Source organism: Pezoporus flaviventris, unplaced genomic scaffold (assembly GCF_033815535.1).
Source record: "Pezoporus flaviventris isolate CSIRO_AGI_PZ_B2104156 unplaced genomic scaffold, CSIRO_AGI_Pfla_v1 ptg000031l, whole genome shotgun sequence".
NCBI classification, from domain to species: domain Eukaryota; kingdom Metazoa; phylum Chordata; class Aves; order Psittaciformes; family Psittacidae; genus Pezoporus; species Pezoporus flaviventris.
The window spans coordinates 405,076-428,254 of record NW_026892579.1 but is presented as its reverse complement, the minus strand read 5'-3'; the positions used below and the strand labels follow the sequence as shown (position 1 = coordinate 428,254).

Sequence of the window (23,179 nt, the reverse complement as noted above, 5' to 3'; positions counted from 1 at the left end):
AGCCACTAAATCACCTCATGAATCAAGCTTTCCAAAATTCAATGTTTCCTTCTGAAAATGTCGAAATGAAACAGTCAGGAATTTCCAGAACTTTATTTGTTTGTTAGTTTTTGCATCAGCCAATATTAGCTGTCCTGCTTGACCCAGTGTCAAAAGTCTGAACTTCTTTGGGTGAACAATTGATTTATTGGAGAAAACAGAACAATCGCAAAGTCCTGGTCTGTGCCACTTCCTTCTAAGCCAGGTCCAACAGCTAGGGAGCACAGCAGAGCCCATAGTCCATCCCACCTGGACATAACAAGCAGCCTCTGACCGGCAGCAGGAGGTCAGCTACTTGTGTGGCAGCATGTGGCATTTCTTCTTAATAAGAAAAGAAGTCACCAAAGCAAAAACAGATGATAGAGAGTAGCCGTTGCTGAGATACTACGAATACGAAAACAATCCTTGGGCTTTGTGCTGTTGTTATTTTTCTTTAATGAGTACTGTGGGTGGGATGCCCTGGCGCCTCTTCAGTGCATCCAGCCTAGAAAAAGAGCTCTTTTGTACCCTGATCAGCTTGACAAAGGGACAGGAGTGGTACCTCCTGAGCAACCCAGCTCACAGCTGGGGAGTATTCCTCTGCTTTGAAGGTTTCTGTTGCTGACATCAGAATAAAATATGAAAACCCTCTCTTCTCCTGGATCAAATCCTGCAGTTCTGCTCAGACGAGAAGAAGCTTCTGCCAAGGACTTGGCAGGCTTTCCAAAGCTCAGCAGTTGAGTGACAAGGAATAGAGAAGGGCACTGCACTAGGGCTAGCAATGATTTTTTAGTTTATTATAAGGTATTAAAAACTATAGAGAAGATGTCCTCACAGGCACAAATCATCTCAATTGTAAGCTGATGGTAGAGTGCATAAAATCTCATTTTGAGGACAAGCCAAACCATACCACATCAGTCACAGGCTTTTTGGGAACACTTGCAGAATATTTTCCTGCATTCTTCAAACCTCATGTTTGTCCACTATGAGAGATGTTCAACAAAATGTAATGATACCAGTGGGAAGGAGGTACAAAGTTGTCCCTGGAAACATCTTCAGGCTACAACTTCTGTATTCAAGTATTCCCCTACTTCAAGCAGATTCATTCTAATTTTTTGCCAGCTGCAACTGAACTTAGACATGAGTTTAACAGTTCTGCCACCTCTAGACCTCCATGCCTACTTCTTTGCACAAAACTGGCCCTGTTACTGGAAAAGAAAAATGAGATGGTTATTTGAGATTCCAGCTGGACACCGAATGGATTGTTCTTCTCCACGATACAAACCCAGCCTCATGGGAGTCCACAGAAAAGAGAGCAGCATTGTTTTGTCACTCCTCCTGTACGCTGGGGCACTGCTACTTCTTGTGTGTCTTTCTCATATACAGCCCTGATGCCTTATGGATTTTATTTCTTTTTTTAATATGTGATGAAAGGATAGAGTATTTTTGTGCCTAGCTCGGGAGAGGAACTGCACTGCGTAAAGGCTGCTTTCATTGCCAAATATCAGTTTGAATGTGAAGGTCTGTATCTGTTCCTTTGGAGTCCCGCAGCACCTGTGTAGATTGCTTGCTCTTCCTTATAGCTTAGTAAAATCTCTTGCTATTGCTGCCACTTACTCCTTTCCTTACAAGTAAATGTACTAAAAGTACTAACTGCAAACACTAATGAATGTACCTTTATGTCTGAGGGAAAAGCTAGAACAATGCTGCTGACCAGACTAGCCGGCTGCTCACAGTCAGATGCTGCCAAACAAGGTGCAGGGGGGGAAAAATGAAGTGCCCGCCAAATGCGTCACTCTGGGTGCCAGCTCAAAGGGCACGTGGTTTCCCACAGACTTGTGTTTCAAAGCTGGTGTCCAGAAAGGAGTAAAGTTTCTTCCTTGGAAAGCTCTGTCTCCAGTGGATTCTCAGGTGTCTACTAGGACTGTGCTCCCTCAACATTTCTCTCAGCTGGGGTGATACAATAGGCGTTTCTGATTTCATGAAACTTGCAGGAATATCATTACTACCTTGGTGATCCCTACCAACTCTGTTTGACTTTCCAGCCAGTTTGAAAGATACTGAGAGATGCAAATACGAACAAACACATGCATAACATAGAGCAGTATGTTGGGAAACTTATTTCCTAGAAAACCCCACTAGTAAGTAAAACAAAATCACAGGTAATGTCATTGGCAGTAGCGTCAGCAATCCCCTTACCTGTCATGGTGCTGAGGGCACCCACAGGTCTTACTGTCTCCAGAGAGCCTCCTCTGGGGCTACCCCTACCCTGCCCACAGCTCAGGACCCTAGCTCAGTTCAGTCAGTCCCTGCCCTAGAGGCACTGTAGCAATGCTGGTTTCCAGCCCTATCTCTTGGATGGACTGGACCTATGCTATAGATAGACTGTGTCTTGGATGTACACTGCAGCTTGTCTCCAGTGCCACCTCAAACCCTGGATAGACTTCGGACCCATGCTGTTTGCTTGCCTCATCTCCTCTTGCTTCTGACAGAAGCACCTGGGATGGTCTCTGGCCCTGGTTTGACACTTGCCATGTCAGGGTCTGTTGATGGATGCTGTTACTGCTCTCACATCTGCCCACCATGATCAGACGTGTGGGACAGCACCCGTTTCTGAGGGCATGACCTACACTAGGATCCCTCTTGGCTCTGATGTTACCTCCTGAGCAACAAAACACATGATGGGGCTATGAAATTTATTGTAAGAGTTACATTAAAATAGAAGGGTAAAACCATATGAAGTACATTTATGCAACTTTTCAGTAGATAATTTGGGACTCACAGACTTGTGACTAATGTCACAAGCTTGTAAGGGAGTAGGGAGAGGGCAAAAATGAGCAATGCTATCTCTGCTTGTCAAGGATCAAGAAAATGAGAGATTAAAATGACAGAAACAGTCTCTAGGGAGTTAAGAATGGAAGTTGAAGGGTGCTAAAGGGTGGCACGAGGAAGTGTCAAGTGCCACTAAAGGAGTGTTTGTTATCTCAGCCCTGTTCTGGGTAAACATGAAGAGGGACAAGTCAGAGCTCCAGCAGCAGTCTGTCTGGAACTAGAGTAGATACATAAGCTAAGGCTGCTACCACCCCAAGAAGCACAAGGGGTGGTTACACGTGAGGATAGCGTGGTATTCTTTAGATGATCAGAAGCCAAACTGTGTTGGGATCCTGCAGTGCACTCATACGCCAGTACTGAAAGTGATGAACATCATATTTGATTTTGTTGTACTGAAATCACTGAACTATTGTTTGATTTTTCTCAATCATTGTGCAAACATTTAGCTGAATGTCCTCTTTAGTGCATTATCACATTTTGCAGTCTGTTCTTTGATGCTTTATAGGCACATCCTTCAACAGAAGTTGAAGATTTTGTCCTCTGTGTCAAAATCCTCTGTAAGACCTATCAAAGTTACCTGTGGGCCAAGCCTAAAGGGCAATGGCTTCCTGTGACAGGTTCATTCCTGGGGACAATGGAGCTGTCAAGATCCACGAGTCAAAGCCTGGTTCCCTGCCTCAGCAGCCAGCCTTCAGCTGCAGAACATGCTCATCAAAGACAGCAGGAAGACTCAGATATCAACATCCACAGCCTTTGAAATGAAAAGTAGAAACACAGGGTACCATTAATCCTCCATCCACTTAGAGCTCAGAATTAAAAACACACAAGAAAATTTCTTTCAAAAAAGGGAGCTGGAGGAACATGCAGAAATCTTCTGTTCTTGGTCTTTTACAAGTTGATGAGCTATTCAAAAAGTGAAATGATGAGCACGGTAAAAGAAGCCAGAAAATGACTGTCAGGTTATTTTCACAAAATCACAACCAGACCCTGCCTTTCTCTTTGAAAAAGAATTGCTGCTGTCATTACCTATAGATGATGAAGTAAATCTGTTCATTTGTGTTTCTAACTGCAAATGTAGGAAGAAGGGCTAAAAATGTGTCATATTCCTTACTTGACATAATACAGAAAATAATAAAAAGTAATTAATTTTTATCATAAAGGCATTCAGCTTGCACTTACAGACATTTGTATCCTACCAGCCAGGTACTTTTTAGTATACATCTTGATGGATTGAGTCCTTTTCCTTTTGGTAATCTCAAGCTGCAAAAGTTCAAATATCTCCTTCATGCAGCAGGACTATTATAGAGTCCCAATGCTCCAGTGAACGGACAACTGAAACATGTGAGCACCTGTTTGTGCAGAACAGTCAGCTTAAAGCAACTGTGTTTTATGCTAAAAAAGCATGATTACCATTGCTCACCCCAAATCAGTGTTTTACTGTGTAATTTTATTCTCTTTTTCCAGCCAGAGGAAACTAGGAATGGCTTATAGCAGGCTCTCTATCTCTGTTGTGTGTCCTTTCAAACCAGCATGTCAGGAGGATTAATTTTTTTGTGTGTGATCTTCAGTTTCAGTGCTTCTTTAGTTATACGCTTTATGTATGTGTTTGTTTTCTGTGTAACGCATAAGCACCATACCTTGCAGTACTACTTTAAGCAAACCATAGCCTTGAGGCTGGGACTCTGTAAGTACAACTGCAGTTCCCAGTTCAGCACCCAGAGCAGCCAAAAATGAATACTTCAGCTTCTGTGCTTTCACAGGCTTGAAGACCTCTGATCAGGAAAGCATTTATGGATGCATTTAATTAGAAACACATGCTAAAAATATGGACTTCAATTACACTAACTTCAATGCAACTTAATTGAAAATGTGCTTAAATATTTCCTGTTTGAGGCCTAAAAGAACAAGAAGACAATTATTCAAAATATAGGACGTTTCATTGTGTGGAATCTTGAAGGATTTTATGTGCTGCATATGCTGGTATTATTTATCCCTGAAAGGCGGCTGCTTCTAAGGTGGAACATTTTGTGAGCCATGAGAACAAACAGGGACACTGCAACAGCTACAGACAATGAGTATATCATGCCCAAATAAAACCACTGTAGGAAAACAGACGAGAACATAATTCCACAGCTTGAAATTTAGAGGAGACACTAACTGTTACAAAAAGCCCTATTGGAGCTCTGACAATGAGCATGGAGGTCTGAAACCCTTAGCTTCATGCCGGGACATTGATTCATTCCTTACTCCTGGGGAAGATTGACCTCTTTCCTTAACAAACTACGGGGAAAGTGTTATCCTTTGTACAGCACTTAGTCTTCCTGCAAGGTGTCCTGTCGCAAAGCCACGCTTAGCTTACAAGAGTGTCACAGTCTGGCTGTCGTGGACCTAGGGAAAAGGCTGCCTAGCAATTTGGGAACTGTCATACAAAGTTTTGTCACTGCTTTCTTGCTGTTGCTGTTACCTCCCACTTAGGATGCTTAATCCTTTCCATTTATTTCTAAAAACCACTTTGAGCCATCACTTCTTCAATGGTGTTTAAAAATTGATAGCATGATATGCGCTTTGCCTTACACATAGTATCTGTCTCATCTGCTTTCAGCAACATGTGTAGCAGCTGTACAGAAACACAGCCCAATGCATGTGAGAGGTTCATGGGAATGCAAGGGGCACTGAAAGGGCTAAGGGTATATGCCACCCTTCTCACACACACAGGCTGCAATGCTTCAACTGTTGTATAGTAAAGCCTCCAGATACAGATGCATTCACTAGAAAAGTAGTTTTGGCAGTATACCTCTTTCCTCCATGGCCAGGATATAATGATGTCAACCACCTTTATACTGCTTACTTATATTTACAGTAGATCCTGTGCTAGAACATTCATGCTGTTTCTTTAAATTCACTTTTATGACTACCACCATATTACAGTTAAAAAAACCCTATGTCTTAGATCTTCAGCTGAAAACAACCCGATTGCATGATCACCACACAAATTTGTTCTGGAACATATGTGCAAACAGTGTCAGTCTAGAAATATGAAAAAAAAATAAAAATAATTAACACCATTTAGAGTTAAGAAGAACCTCATTTCTTCTCAATATTCTCTGTTTGGTTTTCTTCTATTGCTTGATGCCCTCTTTGAGGAGTGATACAAAAGACTTTTTAAAAGGACATTTGCAGTAGATTAGTCTATGATCTGAATTAATCCCAGTCTGTGTTCTTTAAACATTCAACATGTTAGAATTTACAAGGCAGCTATGAAGTAATCATTCAAAATAGATCTCTACATGGCTGAAATTATAATTCTACAGCATATACATACCAGTAGACATAAAAGGCAACAAAGAAACATATTTTGATTACATTAGTAGTAAGAGGATGGGGAAAGAGCTTGACCACCATGCAGTGTAGAAGGAATGGCACCACCTGAACACACAGGCAAAAGCAAAATATTAAATCTTTGCATACACCATTCTTCAAGACAAAGTTTGCATGCAGTCACACAACACAGCCTACACCACAACTCAGCTCTCAGGCTAAGAGGAAGATAGATAGAGAATATTTAGGACAGTTGTTTGTCAAGTTGTTTTCCAGATCAGCTTCCTGATTAATTCTATCTTAGGGTGTTTAAGAACAAGCTGAAACTACCTTGGAGGTTCACAGGACTCAGGCAGACAAGTGCGGAATGGACATTCATTCCACCCAGTACAGATCATCTGAAAGTCATTCATTATTAATAACCCCCATTGCAGAGTCATTGGAGACAAGTGTCTTCTTTAGAAAGCAATTTTCTCATCCTAAAATGGTTCCTAAAATGACTCTCTTGTGGCACCCATCTCTCACATAATTACAGAGGGAACCTTGATAACTATTTTAAATTGGACATCTAGTGCTCACATCATGTAACCTGAATTGCGCTTGTATCTTCAGGAAAAGGAGAAGTTACGGGATTGTAGGGCAGTCATGTTATCTTTAATGTGGGAAAAATACTAGATTGAAGAATTAAATAAACTCTTCATAAGTCACTGAAAGATAATGAGGAAAGGAGTACATTCAACATGGATTTGTCAAAGCCTCTGTGTCTCAAACACTGTGGCTACTGGCTGCTGTGGGGCAGGTTTTCCTAATCTATCCCAGTATTTCATATCGCACCTATAATAAGACTAAAACCTGTATTACCAAGGAGCGATTTGTGAATGATTCGCAACAGCAGCTGGATGTTCAGGGAGCCGTTTTGGCAGTAGGGGACTCCCTGGTGCCCACTTGGGCAGTCTCCTCTGTCACCGCAGTGCCACAGACGGAGGAGGTTAGGAGCAGAGAGCTGTGCTCAGCTAGGGGGAGGACAGTGTTAATCCTGCTGCTGCAATGCCTCCGCTCAGATAGCCACAGAGATCAGACAGCCAGCTCTATTTCACCCCCACCGTGGGCTTTGGCTACAGAAACTAAACTCACTGTTTGGCTGCCATGAGAAGCAGCTCAGGCACAGCAGTGGATGGGGTGAGGCCGCTGAGAGCTGATACAAAGGGAGAGAAAAGAGTGATACTTCTGCCAGGGAAGGGTGTGAGAGTGGTGTCACAGGAAAAGCTTTTTTATGCAGCAAGCATACTGTCTCTTATTCAGACTTCCCCTGAGTAACAGCTGCCCATAATTGTTTTCTTCTTCTTAGTCCTTTGATATAGTATCTTTTGAAGCCACCTCTGAGCAACTGTTCCCCTGCTCCTGACCCATCACCACATTTTCAGGAAGGCTGGGTGTGTGAGGTGCAGACCACTGTGTGTGTCTGCTGTGGGAATCGCCCACCAGGACCAGCCCTGCAGGGTGTACCAGGTAGCAAGGTCTCACACACTCTCCACACCCAGAGACATAAAGAACTGCAGGCACTCAGAGAATTTTGCTAGTGGGAATGCAGAATTCAGGTTCTTTTGGCTTCCATCAGCCTCTGCATCAGAGTCCTATGCAGCTACCTTACAAGCAGATGTCTTTATTTTTGCGGACACAATAAAAAGCAGGTAACAGGGCCAATGCTTCAAAGCCAAGTATAAAACTACCTATAAGGAGATGTGGATGAAATAAAATATGTATGAACAAATACCTATATTTTAACCTACCATCACATTGCTACTGATCTTACTTAGAATATGTATTACCAAAATAGATTTAAATACAGAGTCACATCCTCCGCTGGTTGCGATCAGCTGGCTGCATGATCCCTGAGGTATTTTCAGCAAAATTGCTGTAACTGACGTTTTGTCAGGCTGCCTGACTTTGATTTCTGTTCCTTTGTGTTCCTGTGCCACCAGCCTCCTTGTGAGGTCTGAGGAACATCTCTGCCGGGTGGCAGAGACACAACACACAAAACCCAGTGCAGTGGCGCACCCACCATGGTGTGCTCTCAAAACAGTAGTGCAATCCCATGCAACCTTCTCTGGATAGATGTGGAAGCAGTAGCTTAAAGAATTGCATGGAACTGAAAATAACTGTTTTCAAATGTGTCTTACTGGTGCTGTATGACCATACAGGCACTGGTTATGGACCTGTCAACTTCCACAGGTCAAGGTCTCTGCACTCAGGGTCTCTGTAACTATAACATTTCACACCTGGCTCTGGCTCAGCTAACCCATCTTTGATGTTCCCATTCCCACAAGATGGATGTTCTCTGAGCCTCTGTATTTGGTAGTGTCGTGGTTTAAACCCAGTCAGGTAACTCGTTCACTCACTCCCCCCCACCCCGTTCTTTCTCTCCCCCTACTCCCGGAGGGACGGAGAGGAGAATCGAAAAGAATGCAACTCCCATGGGTTGAGATAAGAACAGTCCAGTAACTAAGGTATAACACAAATCACTACTGCTACCACCAACAATAATAATGATAAAGGAAATAACAAGGGAAGAGAATACAACATCTCACCACCCGCCGACCGATAACTTGTTCCCCCCAAACCCAACTAAGCACCGACCAATACCTCCTCCAGCCCTGCAGTCCCAGCCCTTCTGGGTAACTCCCAGTTACATCCTGGGCATGACGTGCTGTGGTATGGAATACCTCTTTGGTCAGTTTGGGTCAGGTGTCCTGTCTCTGCTTCCTCCTGGCTTCCCCTCCTCCCTGACAGATCATGAGGCTCAGAAAGTCCTTGGTCAGACTAAAACATCATTGTTACCAGCTCTGTTCCCAGGCCAAAAGTCAAAAGACAACACTGCACCAGCTACTAAGAAGGAGAAAAATGACTGCTACTGCTGAACTCAGGACAGGTAGTGATGAGTGAGAAATTGGGAGCAGAAGAATATGCTGCCTAACATAAATGCAGCATTAGCACAAATAATTCTAGTTCAAATAAGGCAACATCCCTTAGACTCAGCTGTTCTGCAGGCTCACTGCATGGCAGCCTTCAAACACCGGAAGGCAGTTCAAAACTTAGCATGTTCTGAAAATGTTATTGTGCCATACAGCATGGTGGGGTGTTCACAGGCACAGGTGAAGAAAAAAGTAGATCAGTTATCTGAGATGCAGGGTAATGCTGCTGTTTACTGAAGCAAGTAGTGTCATCCTCACTGACCCTGCCTGTCTTCCAGCTCTGCCTGTTTTCCAGAGAGGCAAAATAAAGCTGTTCAGCTGCTCTTTAGGTTGTGCAGGGGTTTGCAACTGCACCCTCCTATACATCTTTTTTTCCTCTTCTAGCTGTCTCAGTAGTAACCATGAAAGCAAAGCTACACCAATAGCAGGAATTATAATGATGGCAACATGCAACATGCAGAACTGTAATTTGTTCTTTAGCCAAGCAATTAAGTTGGATTGGGCTGGACGTTGGACTTGCCCATAGACAAGGTGTGACGGACCAGGTTACTAGGTCTTGCAGTGTACCATCCACAGAGAACAGAACAAGCTTTTCTTGTCTTCATAGCCCTCAGATGGGGCAGAATGCATGAGGGTTATATTTTGGCCAGTCATGGTGCAGTGCAGTTTGCAACCTGTTAAGATTGTAGTTTGAAGTTTGTTAAGATAACACTCAAAGTACAGCAGACGTAACCTGCTTCCAGGATGCTGTGTGTTTTAATTTCATTTTTTAGATTTTTGTAGACCACATAATTTTCCCTCAAGGTAAAACAGATGTAATAAATTTTCAGCACTTGCCTTTGTGAAGGGATTTCACTCTCATAAATTCAGTGCAGTGTCAGGTCAAACATTCCCTGGAGAAAACAGGGCATAGATTACAGTTAATGCCATGAATGGCACATGCAGACCTATGGCTATACCTCCAGCATTTATTTTGAATGTATGACACCTTGAACTTCAAAGAATAGATCATTACAGTAGATACAAGAACGCACAAGGAAGAGGACAGTGAAATACCACATTCACTTCTGTAGTTATTAGATACAGAGCCAGCAGTGTTTTCCCACATGATTATAGAAAAAAGGAAGTTTTTGTAAGCTTAAAGGTGGTGAAGAAACATAGTTACATCTCATTATACACTGAAGAATGGGAAGGATAATTTTTCTACTAGCTGTCAGTTTTTCCTAGCAGAAAATGAGGTTTTCCTTTTCTTTATCAGAAAATAGTTAAGTTAAAAAATTAAAAAATAAATATATGAGAAAATATAGATGTGTGTGTATAATCTTCTATATATCTTCCATGTAGGTTTAAAGAAATTCCACTTTAGCACCTTGCCATCACTGGGGAAGTATTTTTACATTCCAGACAAACCCTCCCAACATCTTCTCCTATACTTTGATGGAAAAAATCCAGTGCTTATAGAAATAATGCATGTTTGTATCCCATGAGCTTCCTGCCCATTTGACTAGTTTCTCCCATTCTTGAAAGTACTACAAAAACTCATCAGTTCAAACAGGGATTAATATTAGCTTTTAAATCTATTTTCTCAGTTCTGATAGGGAGGCAACAGTGCCAGAGGACTTCAGAAAAATGCTGTAAAGATAGCTGAAAAGTGGCAAGTAAAATCAACAGAATGTGATCAGCACCAGGGATACAGGACATTGCACCAGTGAGGCAATAGGGGCTTTAGAAGTGTATTTTAAGCCTCCAGGGTTGATTTAACAGAGAAAAAGTTTACTGTGGCACAGAGAGCACTCTCACTCCACGGAGGCAGCAGAAAGCAGTCAGCAGGTCCTGTATGAGTTGCTGAGGGGGCAGGAAGGGAGAGGAAGTAAGAGAATCAGTGTCTTTTCTGTAATGCTGCCTCTTTCCACTTCTGATCTTTGGTTATTTTGTGAAGTTTCACCCCAACAGAAGACAATGATGTAGAAGGGCAGAAGGCTGTCCTGAGGCCAGCATCACCAGTCCCTGAGATAAGCCCTGGGAATCTGCACTGGGAACACACTGCACTGAGCAGCCTCAGAACAACAAAGACTTCCTAAGCACACCCCAGCTGCACTGCCACCACTCTGCGGCTGGCCACCCTCTGAGTCCCATGTGTCTTTTAGGTGTTAGCATCTCTGGGGTTGTCTTGTGATAAATACCAGGATTGGTTCAAGATGAATACAGAAACATGCAGAAGATCAGTGTTCCTCTCCTAGGACTGTTCCCCACATTATTTCTCTCATTCAAGTACACCAAGACTGTAGAAACAAAGTCTTTAGAACAGGATGGAGAATGCAATCATGAACTTAGGCCAGAAAAAAAAAAGGCTTAGTGAAATACAGTGGATAAGGTAAACAGAGACCCACTCCTCTGACATCTTTCTAATGTCCTTGGTAGAGATCTCTCTTTAGCTCCCTCTTTCTTAGAAGTGGAGACTATCCCATAGACGTACCAGGTCCACCACGTTTCACAGACCACATCAATGCAGGGCAGTAGCCCAGATTTCTCCTGGCAGGTCTGCCTGTTGTTGTTGGGGATCCAGCTTGCTTAGACTACTGTGGGAGCATCACTACTTAACTCAGTGTCCCTGTCTCCTTGAGGACTAGAAGAGGGAATGAAGGTACTGCTGTGCCACCTCTCACTGCAAGCTCCTCCCTATCATCACCCACACTGGCATTCAATCCATTGCAAGACCCCAGAGATGGGGCCTCCTGCAGCAACCTTGCACAGAAAGTCTTGAACTATGGACATCAAGTCTTTGCTACAATATAACACTCATTAAACTCCCAAAGTGCAAATACAACTCTGCTAAGCTACCTCTTAAATTTCTCTTTTGCAGATGAAGTTTTGCCTGACAGTGCTTTACTCTTTTCAATAGAGAGTCAATAGCTTTTCGTCCCTAAAGCTTCTGGCCGCGGGGTTGCAGGTACTTTACTGACAGCAATATTATAGCAATCCCTATCACCACAATATAAGGATAGATGTTACAGTCTCAATCAAACCTGAAAATATTATCTTATATTGTGCATCTTGGCAGTCTTTTCATTCCTGGTTTGGGTGTAAGCCATACCTTTACAATGATCACAAGGATCACAAAGCCAGAACTAAAACCTGTGGAGGGAACTCAGTCTTCATAAAATCAGGTTTGCTCAACCCCTTTACAGCATAGCTTATGGAGCATGACCAAATTCCTCCATTATAGCAGTAGTGATACTTGAAAGCACCTGGTAGCTGTGTTGTCAGCCTGTAGAAAGAAGTACTGCTTTCAATTCCAACAGCTCCTTATGCTTTCAGAGAAAAGAACCTCATCCTTACCTTTTTCCATTAGAAATGTGAGGCATCCTGTATTCAGGCATACTTAAGATGGAGCACTGGAAAACAAGAATGGGAGAAAGAATGAGCCACATGTTGCGACTGTATAGCCACACTTAAGGCATCAGAAGGCACTTGGGTGTTTCTCACCATAAGTGATATGTAAAAATCGATGTCAAACCAATGATGCTGAATCCAGGCAGCCACCAAACACTGCCAGCCGGCAGACCATCAGGAGCCCTTGTCATCAAGTTCTTAATTCAAAACATCGTACTGGTGAAATAGTTTCATAAGCCAGCTCCAGATGACAAGTAGTCCACACTTGGTTTGTAAATCAGTGAGTGGCGTAAGAAAAATGTTAGCTTCCTATTCATAGCTTTTCACATTCTTTATTTCTTAATCACAGAATTTTAAAGACAGACACTCTGTGGGGCTATCCTCATTAAACAAAACTACCAGCAGGTCTCCCTGTGCAGCCAGAAGAGTGGAATTCAAAAGAGATTCCGTCCTTAATTATGGCTGAGTGTTCTGCACACACTTATCTGTGAGACGGAGAAAGAGGTCTGCACTCCTAAAAAACCAAAAAGGGTATTTCAGTACCTTGCTGCTCACATACAAATGCAACTGTAACCTTATGCTTTTATACTTCTTACCTATCATATTTTTTTGAGATTCCTAAACATTGAAAATACAATCCTTAGGTCAAAACCCATTGTCTTTGTTGCAGCTACATACTGTTTGAAATACGAGAGAACTGAAGCTCATCCAGACTTCTACTGACATTGTTTTTCTGAGCATGGACCAAACCTTGTCGTGACTCAAGTGAAGTTTAAGGCATAGTGGTGCTGAACAAAAATAGTTTCATCCAATAGTTTGCACAATGTGACTATACATGAGACAGAGATCAAATCAGACAGTAAAGGGATTGGTAAGGAAGATACCACCATAGCCAAATTTTCAAGCAACTGACAAAGACCATCAGGGTTTTGCAATAGAGAATAACCATGTGTTTTTCAGTGATGTCAAAGATGAAAGAGATTATTATAATTTTCAGCTGTTACTAGTGCAGGACATTTCACAAACTCATTTCAGCCAAGAAAAGAACCTAAATATGTGCCAAACAATTCCATACAGAGCTTCCCATGAACATCTATACACAACTATCAGAAGCACAACATCAGATTATCAAATACAGATGATAACTGCATTTACTGCTGGATATAAGACTCTGTAAATATTCTATGTGTTTGGAACAGCCAATCAAAGATAAGGCTTTATTCTGAAGATTTTTCCATCATAGACAGTAAGAAAATCTGATGACCTGCAGCTTGGAGATGGGTAAAGTCCAACCAAAAGAAAAGTATATATTAAATTTCAGACAGTAAAAAGTAAATCTTTAACTATAGGGAGGGAAATACTAAAGTTACAACATGTCAACTCTTTGCATGCTGATATTGCTGAATCTTATTAATGTGTGTTGTTAATGCTTTCTTTATCTTCGTTAAATATATCTTTGTTTTCACCCATAAAGTCTCAGTAGCACTATTACATATCGGTGGCTGTTATGAAGTTCTCTTTTTTTTGATATTCCCAAGAAGACCCCATCTCTGAAGCAAGCCTCCTTCACTCCACATTATCCACTGTTAACAGCTATCCAAACAGCTCCTAGACTTCAAATATTTCTGAAAAATTGGAAGAGCACCCATGGCTCCATTCTGCAGTGGGAAGAACCGCGGCACACAGAGATAAAATCGTCTGTCCTTGGCAGGAAGCCACTTACAGAATACTTGCTTTTTGTTTGGTTGGGTTTTTTTAATCCTGCTTTTAAATGCCAGATACTTCTTATATATTTTTTCATTCTCTTTCTTGCTGGTATTCTGCTTGATTTTTTTTTTTTAATCTTCGCCTTGTTTATTGAGGTGCCTGTACTTTTAATTACTTCTCCCTACAGGCTATTTCATAGGAGAAAACTTCCCCCAGTTGCATAAAGTCCCTTGTGAGACATCCAGCAGGACCAGGACTAAGCATATCTTGCTCTACTTTTGTCCCACTTTTCTCTGTCCTTCAGATCCGCTTATCCCTAGGTCTATCCATTTTGCACTAAACTTCTAACTTCCCCTACCCCCCTCTTCCCTGCTGCCGCCTTCCTATTTTGTTTCTGTCTCTCTCCTCTTTTCCCACCAGCTGGACATAAAGGGACCAGGATTTGAAATACCAAACAATAGCTTTTCAGATCTTGGTATGTTTCCTTAAGGACTTCACAGGACTGGAGCGTATGGGAGGGGGAGTAGCCTTTAAAAAAATAAGTAGATGCTCCTAATCATTGCCAGGAGATGCACTAAGGGGAGCCTGAAAGGACTCAGTCACAAAAAGGGAGTGGTATTTTACTTGCCATGAGCCGAGTATTGCACTAGCCAGCACTCTGAGTCACTGAGGGGGAGCTTTGCTGGGAGAAGTCATGCAGGATATTCAGTTTGAGAAACCAATCTCAGAACAGCCATTGCCCTGTTTTGGAGAATATTGAGTATCAACAGAGAGTTTCAAGAAAGTTGTTCAAGCTAATCTCACCATGAAAAGCGCCAGTTATGCTTAAGCAGAACAGTCCTCCTTAACAGTTCCTCCCTAATATTCCTTATTACTCTGATGTTAACATGTCACTGTGACCCAGGGTCATCTGCTGAGCACACATTGGTGGCGTATGTTCAAAATGTCCCTATGTTCCTTTAAATAGTTCCATAAATAATCCCCTGATCTCTATGCATTTTGGAGATACCAAGTGGTAGCTTAAGTCAGTCCCTACCCACATATTCCTTTCCCAGCTCCCTGCAGTTGCTCTTACTTGTAACATCCACATTGTTTATCAATTTCCACAAAAATTGCCTAGCAAAGATCAGCAAAACTGAAACACCCCAACACGTCCCTCTGCATCCTACCTGTGATGTAGTTGGAAGCTCAAGGAAAAAAAATAGTGTTCTCAGAATGCTCCTTTCAATTGAGAAAGAAAATAAAGATAACATTATAGAAAATGTTGGGAGGGCTTTTAGCAAACTGGTACAAAAAGTAAAAAAATAAATGAGGGATATGCTCTTGTCTCAGATGTCCATGATGGATTTCAAACCACGCATTAACCATGGTGTGTTTGTATTGGAATTGGTGTCCCACAGATACTTGAGACAGGTCTTTTGTTGCAAGAAAAGCAGAAAACTAGAGTTTTCTAGAGAGCAGAAAACTAGAGACCACTTTGATTTATATTTGTGTGTCTTGCATTGAAAATTGAATAATTTGGTACAGATTCACCATTTGTCATTTTGTCATTTAAAGAGGAATGTGCAAAGAAAGTTAGACAAGAGTGATGTAACCATGAGATGGACCAGCTTGTCATCCATTGCTTTTCATACATAACCTTCATCACTTGCACTGCTGAACATCCCATTAGCTAATCTACATGATGTAATGAGAAACAGCACTGCAACTCAGGGCATCTCATCATATGCCTCTCTGATCCTAGTAGGCCCTTCTGTTTCTGAAATGCATGAGTAGGTTTTTATCTTGTCGTATGCAATGCATATAAATGAAAAGCGAGGAAACAAAATGCTTGGTCATATAAAGGGAAAAATATGCGAAAAATCTCAATATCAAAAATTATGTTGATGAGCTCATTGCTGACCTGACTTTATGTCTGGGTCTGGGGATAAGATTTTCTAAAGTCAGTCACGAGACCCACTACAGCTTTGGGCAAAACAGATGTTTTCTCCATGCTTAAGATGCTCCTCCCTTAAAATGAACTTTACAAACTACCATAAGATGAATTGATACTACTCACAGGTGAGAGCCTAAATAGCACCAGGCTGTGCTGTGGGACCAGCTCCCCAGTCCAGGTCTATGTCTGAGGCATGTTCAAACTTCTCACTCTGTGGGGAAAGTCAGAAAAGACCCAGACATACAGCCTCACTCCCTCCTTCCCTCATGCCCTTGGTCCCAAGGGAAGGAAAGCCAGGTGCATTTGCTGGAGGCAGCTCCAGCATTTTTTCACCAAATCCCAGATCTGATGAGCTAGAGACCAGGATAGTGAGGGGAGGGAGAGGACTCTGTACGCAGGCTTCCCTCTCTTCAATGGTAATGTAAAAGAAACCACAAAACCAGCCCTACAGTCACACGTTAAAAAGGCTCTGTGAAATCTTGAAATTTAGTCTTGAATGTTAGGAGCAATACTTTCCAAGCAATTCATACACATCTGCCCAGGTATGTCTTACACTACAGGTATATAAGATTAGCGCAGCTTTCTCAGAATCTTAATAGGAGAACCAGAAAACAACCACGCTGATTTGACAAAGTGTAGGTGCATCAGCTAGTATGGCCATGGACAGAAAAGATGAAGGCATTTGAAAACCTTCTGTTTAGAGAGTGTTATGTCCCTTTGAAATATCTCAAAGACAGCCTTGTGCAGGCTTTACAATTACCGAGGGAAAGAGAGGACTGTGGGGAAAAAAAAAAAAGAAATGAAGGAAATGGAAGGAGGACACGAAAAGCATTTTAAGAGGTTGGAGGCAAACCCCTCACCATGGAAAGTGGGCAAAAAGGGAGTTAAGAATGGGCAGCATGAGACAGGGCTCTCCGAAAGAGAGTGGGAAGGACACTGTGTTCTGGAAACTGGTGCGACCAACCACAGACAAATGTGCCAAGGCTCTTGTACATTTTGTTGGCAGTTGCTCAAGGCTGGCACATAATTCATACCAGGAAAGGTACCACCAAGTAGGCAGGGCCCTTCACTGGGGCATGCATTGCCAGTACAAACTCCTGAGGGAGAGAGCAAATGGTTCATCAGTCAGTGACAGAAAATGATAAAATGAAGATCTTCCTGGACTCCACCTTATCACCAGAGGAACTGATAGAAGTTTTATGTACTTACCTAATGCCATCAAAAAATGATATATTTTTTTTTTCTACCAGCTTACAGTCAGTTCATAGCCATTTGTTCTTGTGCTTACATTGGCATTTAGTTTCTTTCTAAATTAGCTTTAGTTAGCTTATCTTCTCCCCCCATATGTTCATAAAGAGTAATCACATACCCCCCACCACCACTAAGCTAACACATCAACCTCTGCTATTTTCTTATTGCAAATTAAATCTTTGATTCTGTGATCACTCTCCTTTTCCACTTCTGCATCTGCTCTGGTCCAAACTAGTTTCTCTTGCAGTGCGGTAAACAGAGTGAAAATGAAACTTCAAATATAAGCTTACAAGCACCTTGCAAAATAATACGTCCCTATCTCCACCTAGGATACCAGACCTGACAAAACATCTAAGGATAAGTAACATTTTCACTCTTAAATCACACTGATGTTTCTAAGTCCCTATTACCTCTCACAGAGACCAAGATTATAACAGATGTTTTTAACGCTTTCCAAATGCAATAATTTGCTATTAGTATTAAATTCCATCCTATTTTTGCTGAAGTCATCTTCAAAGTAATCTTTATGCAATGATCTATCTTGACTTGCTTCTCTTATTTCACACTGTCAGTTTTCATAATTTATTCCTGTTTTCTATGCCAAGCTCATGAAGCAAACATTAAGCGGTACCAGTGCCAAGACATGGTATCAGGGCACTTCCTTGCAGCCTGACAGGCTTCTTCTCAGCACAACATGCTGTCGCTTCCCTTCATGTGCAACTCAGGTATCTCATATTAATCTCCATCTTCTCAAATCTGTCAGTTTTTCAGGTGGTACAATATCAGATACTTCAGTAGCAACCAAGAATATTGGACATGCTATGTTTCCTTAAGGTAGAAAATCACTTAGTTTTCTAAAAAAAAAAAAAAAAAAGGTCAATATGGAATGCTTTAAGCAATCAAGGCAATGTTTTGTCCTGTTTTCTATTTACCTCCATTTCCTTAATTATTCTGTGTGTCAGCAGTACGCCGTGCTGAAAATCCTTGCTGCTAGAACTACACTTCTCTGACTGGTCTTACAGGTGAAGATTATCTAGTGCCCTGATTTGAGTACATGGAGAGGACTTGGAGACTACATGTTCCTCACTGTCTCTTCCAATCCAAGAAGAAAATGCATTCAAAGCAAACACAAGGAGGTTGTATCTCAATCAAGCTGCAAGTAACCTCTGGAATTTCTTGTCCTGAAACATTGTGGACAGCTGAAGTTGAAAACAGATGAGGGGCACATGAATGAGTCAACGAAAAAGGAAGAAACTGAAGGTTAATAGCTACAACCTTCCCCACACTTACTGTGGGTATGTAGGTCCCTGGGCCACAAACTGCTGGAGGTTTGAAGACTACTCCTGAACTGGGAAGCATGGCTTGAAGATTTTCAGTCAAGCCCACTGAACTGACTCTTATGTATTTATGTAATCTACCATGTCTTATTTGAGCAGCTTATCTGAGTCTTATTTCCACCACACTCATTCTAATTTACCTATTCCCATTCACCTTCCCACTCTTTACTTCATGGCCAACATCATTATTGAAAGCTGAGACAAAGTGTTTGTTTAGCTTTTACACAATACTTATAATATCTTTAAACCCTGTAATATCCTCATACAACAGATGCAATAATTCTTCCATTTTCTTTTACACATCTTGCTTTACCTGCTGTTACTTGCAGTTATTTCTTTTTTTAAGTGAGGATCATGACATCTGCAAATTGTCCCTACATTTTCTAATATCTAGGAAAAGGTTTATTTCTTGATAAGTCCTTCTTCTATTTGTTGTAGCCTTCAATTTTCACTCATAAGTTCTTGCTTGACACAACAATTCATTAGGCTAAAACTGGACACATTTCTGCAAGTTCTTACTTGCCAAAGATGAAATAGATTTTACACCTTTTACACCAAGAGGTAGGTTTTACAACTTTGATTTGAGGAATTCCAGCCCTCTACTGTCTCTTAGTTCTCATGATCTCTAAGTAATGAAAGTAAGTACAAGAGCTTAGGAAAGAATAAAAAGTAGATTTGAAAGTAGATTCAGATGACTGAAGCCCCTTCCAAGCGTCTAAGGTACTTACCTTCAACAATTGCAGCCATCTAGTGGGCAAATACCAGAAATAGTCACTAGTCAGTAAAAATGTGGTCTGTTACTTGCAATCGTTCACTTTCTGAGTGGACTTATATTTCATGGCTAAACCAGGCAGTATGAAAAAACATGTCCCGAACTATCCTTATCATAAGCTTGTATTACAGCACAGCTGCCCTGGCCACCCCCATAACACCTCAGGAATGGGCATGCTTCACTCCTGTTGAACATGATACCACAAGGAGTCACTTGGGCATACAGATTTATTCCCTTGTCTTTCCAATACCACAAAAAGTTATAACTTTACTAATGCTTCACTGAGAGTAATAATAAACACACAGCCAGAATGGTTTCTACGCTGAGCAACACAACTGACTCACTTGGATGCTTGACAAGTGAGTGTGGAGTCAGATATATGTTCATCAAGGCCATACACTACAGCTGCGATTCCCAGCCTGTGCTACACCTACTTGATTGATGCACTGATCACTCTATCAAGGGGAAAGTCAGCAGCTGCTGATTATACCTGGTGTAAATGCTTGCCATCACAGTAGGTAACTACATAGACAATTTCTACTTTTGCATGCCTAATTAACTCAGACTGCTAGGTAATGGCAATCCAACAGCGACTGTCTTTTGGGTACAGGAAGTAAGGAAGGAAAATAGATCAGCTGGTATGCATTTGGTGGAGGAGAGGTGCAAAGTTGTAAGGAAAAGGAAGAAAGGAATGGCAATATCTCTTGACCTGTCAAGAACCAACTGTGGAGCCAGAAGTTGTTCCTATTGCTGCTGTCAGTGTGGTAATTACCTCTTTTGGCATCAGCTGTGGTGGTATCCATGCACTCTATGACCTCAAACTGTTTTGCTAAAAGTGTTTTTATGCCAATATATCAATCACAATTTCTACATCATATAAAATAAGGTACTTCCTTAAGAATGGCCTTCATTATTTTTTCAAATGAACACATTATCATAGAGTGCATGACACCCAAAATTTATTTCTGTCAAAAAAACATGCACTTAGCAACATCACTATGATGATGTCCTTCTTTCCCTGCCAAAAGTCATCTTTTAAAATGCTGCTACTTGAGAGCAACGCATGGTTATTCTGTTTTCGAAGCTAAGAACCAAAAACAGTTTTGATGCTGTACCACTGATAAATGTTTCTGAATACACTGAAGGAATGGTTTGTTGGAAATACAGTCATTTCAGTTTTGTTTAAGTATTACCACAAAACAAGTGGTTGTTAGCAAGATAAAAGATGTATGCTCATAAAAAGCTCATAAAAAGACATCAATTTGACAGAAAGTGAACCCTGAGAACCTAACTGATATAGAAAGCAGTCACAATGCAAAAACTTAGCTTTTCCACACCCTACCCTCATATTATGGGTGCTTTCAGGTGCATTACCATTGTCTGCATTATTGTGTATGCCTGCATTATTTCTGGCTATTTGGAATGAAAAAAAAATAAATAGCAATTTTCTAGTGAAACTCAGATATTGTGCTTCCTTGAGATCACTTATGAAGCTGGGTATGAAGAGAACAGACACGATAGAAGAGGATCAGGTCAACACAGATGATACAGTAAGTCAGAAACCTTCAGTCACTGAAGCTCTCCCTTCTGTGCCTATAGAATTTTCCCTCCCTTTCCCTTCATTCAGCTTTGATTTTCCCTTGTCCAAGGGTCAGAACTGATGCATAGAATTTTGTCCATTTTCTGCTCCTCCATCTTCCAGCAAAGTATCACTGCCAGATACTCACAAATGCCTCTGCTTTTCCTGGAGCAGCAGGTATTTAACTCCAAAGCATGAAGCATGACTGCTCACAGGGTTATCTCCAGTGTTTCATGAGCAGGGCAATTTCTATCATTTTGGAGCAGCTCTGAACCCCTAGTCCCAAGGGCAAAGCTATGAACATGCAGTAGCGCCCAAAAGTGCCCGGGAGGCAGGGGAGATATGTGCCAGAGGGGATATTATACTTTATGCATACCCCCATTGTGTTCAGCACCGCTTCTGCCGCTCCTGGAGCTGGACACCATTTGGACACTAGTGTAACTACCTGGCTGGTTCAGCATCAGAGCTAAGTAAACTGGTTATAGCCAACAACATAACAAATCCAGCCCTTTTCCCCCCATTCATAAACTATTTTTAAGCTCTCTGCATTTTATCAAATTGTTTTACTTGCAAGAAATCCACTGTAACTCTTTATCAAATTATATGCTCTTTATGTTATACCTAACTCACTATTATTTCTATAGCCAGATCAACTCTCTGAAACCTTTCATAGATAGACAGTGGAACTTCAACAGTCATTTCCAGTTGGATTTTTGAGCAAAGACAGACTTACATACACATGCAAAAAACAGCAGCCAATGTTTACTTGTGTGCATGGCCTGGGGCAGCAGTTTTCAGTGCTAAAACCCAATGGTACACAAGAGGTAGGAAAACATATGTGCTGTGAAGTTCCCAGCATTGGCAGAGCATCCTCAGCTACATATTCTAGTGATCAGTCCACCCCAGGGCAGCTGACATCAAACTGATGCTGGATTTATTTCACATTCCAGAATAGCAGCAATAACCCTAAATTACGTAGATCTGCACTGGACTTTAGTGCCTGGCAGTCGTTTGTCAGCTGCAGTCTTCTTCCACATGTACTCAGTCCCTGCAATATTTTAACATGTTGCCTTTTGGCAGGATTAGTGTACTGGACGTCCCCTGAGAAAGCCATAGGAAATGCATACTGGTCTTGTGGTTAATTTAACAAAGCTCTTGATGTCATTATTATTTAGTGGAAACATAGTCAAACACTTACTGGGCAGCCAAAATTTAAATAAATTCCCATGTTCTTAAGTGGTCATTTTGAATGTTTGACATAAAATGCACATCTCTGTTTAAGACACATGGCATATCCAGACGAACTTACACACCACTGTGGGTTTTAGCATGCTGAAACGATTTGCAACTCTGCTTTAAAGTTGCTGGCTTCCAAAACCAATGGTGATAAGTGAGATCTGGAACAAATTAATATATTTCCCAATAACCTGCGGGTTTCTTGGGAACTGCTCATAATGCTTAATGGGCAGCCAGAGCTTCTCGTAACAGCAACAAAATGCAAAGGAAGAAACCCCCCTATGAATATTGATAAGGTGCAAAGTCAGGCACTTAAAATTTAGGAAGTATAAAAATAAGGTTCCCTGCATGATGTTAATTTAAGACCATCATATACATTTATTCTGATGCAAACCTGATATTCAACTTTTTTCCACAGGATTCTTCTGAAGCTGGGACAGACTGGGAAGCTGGAAGCAGAAGCAAAGTGCTGTTTTCCAAGTAGGACACAGCTGGCCGCAGCAAATGCCATGCCAATGCGAGCTTCTCTGTTACAGAATTAGAAAGGAGCCCGGAGGAGTTATCAGAGGCACGACTGACCAAGGCATGCATGTTTGTTCAGAGATGCTGGGCGTGCAGGAACCAAATTAATTCCTCCATTTCCCACCTTTCCCAGGAGGCCCTTAAGAGCAGATGTAACCCAGCTGGGTTGCCCAGGAGGGGTAGGTTGCTCCTTCCGTTTTTCCTTTTCCCTTTTCCTTTTTACCTTTTCCTTTTTCCCTTTTCCCTTCCCCTTTCCCTTCCCCTTCCCTTCCCTTTCCCCCTCCCCTTCCCTTTTCCCCTCCCCTT

The 23,179-nt window shown here is 41.6% G+C and overlaps 1 long non-coding RNA gene across 2 annotated transcripts; it reads right to left on the bottom strand.

The window, feature by feature from the left end:
• Positions 1 to 336: 336 nt before the first annotated feature.
• LOC133273406 (uncharacterized) lies at positions 337 to 22,970 on the bottom strand. Of its 2 annotated transcripts, XR_009744774.1 has the most exons (4): positions 22,746 to 22,970; positions 12,379 to 12,535; positions 3,428 to 3,601; positions 337 to 1,226 (listed from the first exon to the last, which is right to left on the bottom strand). It is a non-coding gene; the product is annotated as an uncharacterized LOC133273406 (long non-coding RNA). The 2 variants fall into 2 exon arrangements; XR_009744773.1 differs by lacking the exon at positions 337 to 1,226 and having other exon boundaries at positions 2,812 to 3,601.
• Between the last annotated feature and the right edge of the window lie 209 nt (positions 22,971 to 23,179).